We start from the raw sequence: 10,063 nt of genomic DNA, 5'->3' as shown, positions 1-10,063 counted from the left end.
GGACAATAATCTTCTGTGTAGCTACATTTATTATTCAAACATTTTAAGGTGAAGTAATGTTTTTCAACTAGAAAATAAATAAATCTATATATATATACTGAAAGGATGTATTTAGAATTACTGTTTTAAAAAAAAAAAAAAATTCTCATGAACGCTTACTCCTGGTGATAGACGCCGAAGAAGACCTTTGGTGTGGGTTGTCCATTTGCCCCGCAATGGAATTCGCGCTTGACGTTATGATCCTACCTCTTTAACCCCTTAATGACAAAGCCCGTACATGTACTCGAAATGCATTGTTTTCAATGGGTTTAGGGAGCGCCCATTGCCCTTAAGGGGTTGATGATAATCTTGAGTATGACACGGTAATGATATCATAGACATAAGGTCATCCCTGCTTTCTTATGGACGACACATCGGCCCAAGAGAAGATATAGTCGATAGTCGAAGCTGATACCTTTTACCGGGACAAAACACAGGAGGGCGAGACCTCTAATGTACCAAAAATGTTTTTTTTTTACTCATTTTGTCTGTCTTGGCCTGATAAAAAAAAATGCTGCTTATGAGTAAAAGCGTTATTAAAAGCGTTATTATGATGATGTCTGAATATAAGTACACAATCGTGACATTTTACACGCAAATTAAACATCTGGAAAACGCCATCACGTTGGACGGGGCGTAATGTGTGACTTTCTTATATAAGACATTTTATCGTGTGTCATGCCAGTGTTTTGCCTCCCAGTGTGATATTTTTGCAACTATTACTAAAAGCCGAGATGTTAATTAAGCTCTTATTTTTCAGTACTCTGAAAGCCTCGAATAATCACTGAACATATTTTGTGCCGAAATTGTTGGTAATTTGTAATTTAAAGCGGTAAAATAGTTGGTCTTTATTAAAGGGGAAATCGCATGGAAAAAAATATTTAATTCCTTGAGCATAACCGCTGTATACAGTAATAACCCCCAGCGCTGTATACAGTAATATAACCCCCCAGTGCTGTATACAGTTATATAACCCCCCAGCGCTGTATACAGTAATATAACCCCCAGCGCTGTATACAGTAATATAACCCCCAGCGCTGTATACAGTAATAACCCCCAGCGCTTATACAGTAATATAACCCCCCCAGTGCTGTATACAGTAATATAACCCCCCAGTGCTCTATACAGTAATATAACCCCCAGCGCTGTATACAGTAATATAACTCCCCAGCGCTGTATACAGTAATATAACCCCCAGCGCTGTATACAGTAATATAACCCCAGCGCTGTATACAGTAATATTACCCCCAGCACTGTATACAGTAATATAACCCCAGCGCTGTATACAGTAATATAACCCCAGCGCTGTATACAGTAATATTACCCCCAGCACTGTATACAGTAATATAACCCCAGCGCTGTATACAGTAATATAACCCCAGCGCTGTATACAGTAATAACCCCCAGCGCTGTATACAGGAATATAACCCCAGCGCTGTATACAGTAATATAACCCCCCCAGCGCTGTATACAGTAATAACCCCTCAGCGCTGTATACAGTAATATAACCCCCCCAGTGCTGTATACAATAATATAACCCCCCAGCGCTGTATACAGTAATATAACCCCCCAGCGCTGTATACAGTAATATAACCCCCCAGCGCTGTATACAGTAATATAACCCCCCAGTGCTGTATACAGTAATATAACCCCCGTTCCTCCATAGACATTAGTCAGAGTGTCTGCCTGGGTGATTAAGACTAAGCCCTTCCATTGTTTCCCACAGGCAGTATGATAAGGGGTCAGGTGTTTGTCTAGTAGATTGGAATAAGAAACAGAAAGACAGCACTAAATAATAGTTTTTCTATCGTAGATTAACCCCTTAAGGACAATGGGCAGTCCCTAAACCCATTGAAAAGAATGCATTTTGAGCCCGTACATGTACGTGCGTTGTCATTAAGGGGTTAAAAAGACTCACACTAATAATTTCCAAAGAAAAATTAACTGTAGTTTTGGAAACATTAAATTAGCCCAATTTACGTTAACAAAAAACATTTTAACAATTAAAAAAATCACATATAAAGACAAATAATGCTAAAAATATGTATTAAAAGTATAGATTAATGTGTGGTTTGCATTTTCCAGCAACATTTTTGTGCTCATAATTTTAAGGTAATTAGAATTGTGAGAAATGTGTCCATTTTAAGACAAAGAAAGAGAATTCTTCGAATATTTTCAGAAAAAGCTTTTAACGCATCACTGTTCTTGAAGAAGTTAAGCATGATTTAAGGCTAAGCATCGCAAGCCTTTACAACGGAGATGTTACACTGATTTACAAAGGGAACAGGGTCATGCGGGCTCCTGCTTTCTGTGTAAGACAGAATCCTAAGAATTTCGCAGATAATCCTTATAACCCGTGAAAACACAATGAAAGCCCTCGAGAGAACCTCGACAAAGAATATGGATGTATTTTCTTCTGTATAAGGAGCAAGCTTAAAAAAAGGGGTTTTAAGCAGCACTCCAAATCACTCAAGGGTGCTGCAGGAGGAAACCCCAAGAGATGTCCAAAGGGAGAAAATACTTAAAGAAAGGTTCTAGCTCAACTGAGAACAGACAGCAGCTTAACAGCCTGTCTTACGGTCCGTCCCCGCTTAGGAGCATCTCACGTATTAGCTCACTTGTGCTTGTTTCTGCATGTAAGCTAAAGCTTGAGATGTTCCTGAGCGGGAACGGACCATTGGGCAGGCTATTAAGTTCTTGTTAAATTTATCTTATATGACTTTGCATGCAGCTACTACCTTTGGGGATCTCTTGAGGTTCCTCAGGTTTGACAGTGAGTCCATTTGTGCCCCTGTTGGCTCATCTGCCCCTAGAGACATACTGAAAGCATGGCGCCCATGAAGGACAAATATGTATATTTAGGCTTCCCTTATGTAGGAATAATTTGCCATGCATTTTGGTTGTGCACTACCCTTGTGGACAAGACCAGACTGATATGTTGATGAAAATGTTTCTTCTGTAAGGTGTAAGGTAACCTAAAACTTGAGATGCATCTAAGTATGGAAGCACTTTATTGAAGGTTCTCTCGGTTCTCGGTCAAGTTGGTCATACACTTTTTTGGAAGTAATCGGTGCTAAACATGTGAGCTAACTGTATACCTCCCAACAGTTCTAAGTTTTTGGGAAGTGGCTTGCTTTTGCAGGCAGTGGGCATCATGGGCCAGTTGGGCATATCTTCTGATCTCCCCTGATCCGCCCAAGGAAATGTAAAATTAATGGAGATCTGTGCATTTACAGAACAGACCTCCTCTTCAGCTCCTATGTGGTCACCTCGTGATACTCTGAGGGGCCATGAGGAGGCTCTTCCACTGCGGTGGCTTGGTCACCATGCCCCGGCCTTGTCCACCTATGGGGCTAACTCTGTCCCTCCTGCTTTTCCACACCCAGCACAGGTGTTCTGGTTTGGACACCTGACATGTTGGTGGTCAGGACTGAGATCCAGAAACCATGTGGCTGCCTCCTCCGCTCCCCCTTTGGCCGCTAGAGAGCAGTCATGTTCTATCCAGTTCTCTAGGTTTTTGACCCTGCTTGTCTCGACCTTGTCTGCTCTCTGGTGTCCTGACCCGGCTCGTCCCGATCTGGTTTGTCTTCATCATGCGGTCCAATGTGGTGGTCAACACTGGCTCCATTCCTGAGCAGAGCGCCTTAGAATACGGTAGTCGCTCAATCTTAATTTTAATTTATCCCAGACTGGGCCCCAACAATTGCAAACAATAAGTGATTTAATGTTGTATGTGGTATAGTGGTATATTAGTATAAATGTGTTAAAAATAACCTTGTGTCACCTATAGGCGCTTTAAATGGCTTATTACTGATTGGTGTTCAGTTGAGGTTAGGATGGACAGTACATATCATTCATCCCAGGCCAGCATTTTCAAATTCCGCTTCTTTATCTGACACGAAAGACAGAGACACGGATTGATCATGTCATCTCAACGTCCTGATCTTATAAACAAAAATAGGTTGCTATGGAAACTGAGATTGTAGATAGCAGAGATCGAAAATAGCAATTTCATCTGTTAATTGAGATATTTGGCTTTTTATCTAAACCAGGTTTGTTTTTTTGCCTTGCAATATATAGAATATGTGATAAGCTATAGAATGGATACATGGATCGGGGGAAAAGTCTGAACTCAGCGTAAGCCAGCTTTTAGCCACTTATTCTATTTATTCAAGAAAGAAGACCAGAAGTCACATCGGATAACAAGATATGGGAGTCATACTGGACGGACAAATTCAGATACATGGTGCCAACGTCAACGGTGGTAAAATGATGCCCGGTTTTACCCATGCCATCCATTCCTGCCTATGTCCCATAAAGGACGTTTTTTATTGTTTTGTGTTTGGGGTAAGTAAGGGGTATTTGCCCCTAGTATTCACGCTTAAGTCGAGAAGTTATATCGGGGTAGTAAACCCAGCATATAGTCTACAAAGACGCACGAAAATAGCGATGCATGCAAATGTGCAGAAAATTCTGATTTTTTCATAATTTTCTACATGTTGCTTTACCCCCAGCACTGTATACAGAAATAACCCCCAGCGCTGTATACAGTAATAAAATAACCCCCAACACTGTATACACTGAGCTGATGCTTTAATGCAATGCTCAGGAAGTCTGTTCCTTCATGGACTTTCATAAGGTCAGAGTGTCCTACTGGGTGACTAAGACTGAGTCATTCTATTGTTTAGAACAGGCAGTATGATAGGAGACTGGGCTCAGATTAAAGCCCAAAAAAATGTATAATATGCAAAAACTACAACTGGTTTAAGGAAACAGAAGAAAATTCCTGAAAATGTTTTTTTTTTAATCGGATACGAGCAATAAAAATAAATTGTTGGGAGTTCCCTTGGTTTATGCATATGAAATCAGACACTCCTGTGAGATGGCCTTAAATGCATTTTCACCCCCCCCCCCGATAAATAAGTCAGATTCTGTCATCGTAAATTATTTCTTCAAGTGACAAAGCTCAGAGAAGCTCCGACTTACAACCCAATGCGTTTTCCGACAAGACATTCGAAGGCATTAGCATATGTCTCTGACAGAAGTCTGGCAGGAACAGAAATCAAGATTGAATCTGAAAAGCATATCATCCTGTGCTAGACCCCCCTCCCCCCCTCCCCGTCTGGCAACGCAAATCAAAGATGCCCCCTCCTGACTCACAAAATGAAAGGAGCAGGCATTAGCGTGATTGACGTTCCACTGTGTTGAAAAATGTTACTTCTCTATAATCAATTAGGTAGCAAATCATCAACAATATAATTCGTAATAATCCAGTCCAGTGATTTTTTTGTGACTGCTAATTAAAACAAAAGTATATAATCGACTAATCGATTATTTTATATTTTATAGAGTGGGACACAAAAGAGATCCTACTAATCGTCCCCCAGGACTACTCTGTGTCGCGGGTAGCAGCTGGGCCGCTGCGTTCAGTGTGTCGGACTTCTTCAGAACCTCTTGGGATACAGAGACGTCGATGATCTCTTTGAGAAGCGAGTCGGACTGATTGACAGTCAAGCTCGACGGTTTAGAATTGCCTGGAATCATCAACCGCAGGTGTTTTATATTAACGTGGATTTAGGGTTAATTAAATTAAAAAATATATATTGTTTTAGGTACAAAAAAAACTCTCTCTGGCACCGAAGAGTTTGGTGCCAAGCTGAATCGTGGTTAAAGGGACACTCCGGCCGTGACATTTACTTTAATGCGTATGTTAGCTTGATTTCATGGCCCCCCCATCCCTCCATTTACACCCCCCCCCCCGTCCCCCAGCTCCACCAAACACATCTCATGCCATTCAGCACCAGCGCTGGCTCAGCGAGTGTTGGCGGGGGGTCTATCGATTAAAGTATTCTAACGGATTCCAATAGGAGCACTTCCTTGCCACTGATTGGCTCTTTCAAGCAGCCAATCCCTGGCGGGAAACATCAGACCACGGAGGAGGCTTTCCACTGCAGCTTCTCCTTAAGCCAAATCCTTGTGTTTATCCAGCTTTAAGTAAAGCTCAGGAGCCTGCATGGGACATCACATTTCTCCAATCTTGAGCTTTACTCTGAACCAAGGCAACTGTTCCTAAAAACCCGTTGCCATGACATTGCATGCATTGACAAACTTAAGTATATGCGCTTATTGGGAAGGAGATTATTGCATCAAAGCTGCGGTTGTTGCAAGGTGCAATTTATCCGCGTGACCGGCATGGACAAGTGGGTGCTGGGGGGGGGGGTTGGCATAAAACTATTTTCCGGTGACTGGGTGATCGTTGGCGTATGGCATTGGACCAAGTTGTGCATTTTTAACGAGGAGATGTTCCAGTTCTCCGACAAAAGCATTCATTCTGCACGGAAATGACCCGCGCCACCGATATTTCTAAAGAGGAGCTTAAATAAATGATAAGGCGAGATGCTGACTGTCTCGGAAAAAACGCCGCACTTAGATTTAGCCCTTTCCTCCTCGAAAATACGACACAAGCCATTTCTTATTTACATCAGTTAACAACCATTAAAATTCCGTTTACATTTATTTTTACATCGACCCGGTTTATTTTTATTTATTTTTTTAGGTTGAATTAGCATTAAATTCCGCTTCGGACAGCCTGCGTCCGTCTGTCCGAGGTTTCCGCGACTCTTCTGCCTAACCTGCATCATCCTTTCCAGGAAGCAAGAGCGTCTTCTACCCTACAATAATAAAATATTGTGCTAAAATGCTAACAATTCACGGGAAATCGTGTTCTTTGTAACAAAGGGGCCCCCCTGGACCAATAGGGAAGGGGGTCATGACTGCTGGCTCATGCCCAGGGCATAAGTCAGGGTCCTTGTCATTGGTGGGTAGCAGTAACATTGTTGCAGCTATTAGGGTTATATTGGGGACAAGAGGTGAATCTTCCCTCTTTCTCCTTTGTCACCGGCTACCTTGCAGACGTTCCCCTCCCGCCGGCCCTCATTTTGTGTTCTCAATCTGATGGTTATTTTACGCTCATTCTGGTCTGTCCGGTTACTTATCTGTTTGTTACCTTTTTTTTTTATTTCAACATGTTTTTTGTTTTATTGTCACAGCTGCGGTCTGGGTCCCCTGGCCAGCACGGATTTGGGGAGACGCGTCCCGTGGGCGGCTTATGGCACCTACGGGGCTAGGACTCTTGGTTCATGTGGGAATTATCTGCCTGTTGGGTTTAGTGCTTAACAGCTGGCAGGTCATTTTAGGGTTGGTTGTGTGTTGTTTCGCTGGCCTGGGGAATGCATACAAATGTTAATAAAGCTGTGGCCAAAAGCCCTCTCCCCACTAATGGTGTCTGTGTCTTTATTTGGGGGGATATGTTGGGGTTAAGCTTGGTGTTGGGTTACTTGACCTCGGGCTATGGGCTTAAGCAGTCACGAAGCCTTAGGGTTGATGGGTTCCATAAAGGCGATGGGTTGGGTAACTCTTCAGGGCCTGAGGATACAAGAAAAAGGGGCTTTTGAGCCTTATATTTAATAGCCAGACCAAAGGGGCATACAAGACATAAGCGAAAAGCGGGACATCATTCAAATTGAGACAATCATGCCAGTATTTTTGCTGGAAAAGGAGACACTTCCAAGATAAGATTCAATCAATGGCATCTCCTATACGACTGCTTGTAGCCCAGTTATTGGTTTCTTATTATTATTTTATAGTATGTGTAATGGATTTTTTTATAGTCATTATTTAAAAAAAATAAAAAAATAAAAATAAAAAAAAAAAAACGACCCCAAATCGTGAAACATACTGAGCTCGTGGAACCATTTCTTGAAAGCCGTGGGATCGCTGAGCTTTTCTGTTAAGACATAAAAGATTTTTTTTTTTTTTTGGTTCACATTGTGTAATAAACAGCTTTTTAGAGGCAAGTTGTTGAAAATAAAGGTCTCCAGCTCCGCGCGATGTATGTTCTTTCCAGTCTCCGGAGGAGGTCGGAGAAAACAAAGAGAACGCATTTTCTAGAAAAGCACTTGTGTTTCTTTACACGTCGTACAGTGTAGAGCGTTTCTGCCGCATTGAAGTACTCGACGCCGAAAGGTGAAGTGATTGTGTAGGAGTTCAGTACGATTAGGAACATTGAAATTGATATTCTCCGCCGTGATTGGTTCGTTGTGCAATGGTATACAAACTATCATGAATAGCTGACATCCATCACAACTGCACATCTCTGCATTACTTCTATACTAGCTTGAGTGTGAATGTTAGAGTGTCTGTTTGTGTGTGTTAGGGTAAGTATGTGTGTATGTATGTGAGCGTGTTAGCGTGAGTGTCTATGTGTGTGTAAATATGTATGCCGTTATTGGCGGAGTACGTCGTATTGGGGGGAGCCGGCACAAAGGGCCTCTTGGCTTTACCTGCCCCCACCCCCAGCTAGAAGGTGCCACCCCTTCCCTGCCTATGTAGTACCCGTGATACTTGGAGATCTGTTTGACCGAAATGCCTGTTTCACAAGCTGGTCTAAACCCCTTGAATCTTCTGATCATGACTGGTTGGTCAAACCAGTCATGATCAGAAGATTCGAGGGGTTTAGACCAGCTTGTGAAACAGGCATTTCGGTCAAACAGATCTCCAAGTATCACGGGTACTCAACGAATCACACCAAGTGTTAAATGCTAATCTGCCGTCTGCAATGGGACGTATGGGACGTTTGTGATGTCCAACGAGTCAATAAATTATTGTGGCCCTTTCCTCATTATACTCCCCAATAAGCAAATGAACTGATCGAAACTTTCCTTTGTACCCAAACAATCATTTAGAACATTCATATAACATAAAATAATTTTAACAAACAAGAATATAATAAAACATGGCCAAAGAGGGACATCCCAGGGGGATAGGGTATTAATTAGTCGTTAATGTGACTTGCTGACCGATCGATAGCTATTTCTGTATAATTGAGTAAATTGCTTATAAATTAGTAACTATTTTATTTTCTGCTGTTTAATTACATATAACTGGGGTTTTTAGGGCTGTAGAACCCCGCGATACCCACCAAATATTCTGAGCTCCTAGAAAAGAGGGGATCAGGGGAGGACAAAATTAGCAGAGGAGATCTGGCCTCAACTAGGTGACCGATTTTAAAATTTTAGTGGTTCAATTTATACTACAGCCTGGAGGATTTAAGCAGAACAAAAAAAAAAATCTGATTTGTATTTACTAGATTTTGTGTTTTCTGGCAAAGGAAATGAAATGCAACTTCGAAAAATACCACTCATCAGTAACTATAAATAAATATAGAAATGTACAGTCCAAAGCGGCAGATGGGCAGATATCCTCCGACGGGGTATTCGTACACATCACTCTTTCCATTTTAGTGCGACGAGAAAACAATCAGAAATAACACAGCTGAAATGCAGTCATTGCGATTTACAAAATAAGGGCGCATAGCGGGGGCTGAAATAATAGGAAAGGTGGTTTCGTAAAAAAAAAGTACACAATAGCTGTGTCTATAGGGTGTATGTGTCATTGTACAGCTGCGCTGGTAAACACGTGGAGTCAGGACTGTTTTAAAATTCATGCAGCATTCCAAGTGCTTTAAATCTCTTTGACGAGTGCGAACCCTCAAAATGTACTGTTTTTATCACATTAATGCACCGCAGGTTTGTCAGAAATTGCCTGCTGGGATTGCGAAGAGTGCAACCAGGCATGGACTGGCCTTCTGACTCAACTGATCTGGTCCAGCGGGAGATTGGGTGCTGGAGTGTGTGTGGTCAGTGGCATGAATGCTCCTTGAGCTTAAAAGCTGGCTGTAGAGCGCCAGGGCCACCTCGTGATCGTCTGCCCAGCTTTGCTTGCAACAAATATGAATGAGTCTTTATCAAATTTTACTTTTATCACTGGTTGAATAAAGAATATTTTTAGCTTGACGATAAAGTGGTTCACATCTTTAGTAATTGAGTGTTGCCGCTTGGTATCACCAAGTGGTGACCGTCCTTCTGAGCTGCATGCCATCGTCCCGTTGCTAGTACTCTACCCTGAAGATATCATCCATTCACATCCAAACCGTCAGCTTGTGTCTGTCAGACAGACAGAAGAT

The sequence above is a fragment of the Spea bombifrons genome, chromosome 9 (assembly GCF_027358695.1).
Source record: "Spea bombifrons isolate aSpeBom1 chromosome 9, aSpeBom1.2.pri, whole genome shotgun sequence".
NCBI lineage: Eukaryota > Metazoa > Chordata > Amphibia > Anura > Pelobatidae > Spea > Spea bombifrons.
Note: the sequence above shows the minus strand (reverse complement) of the source record.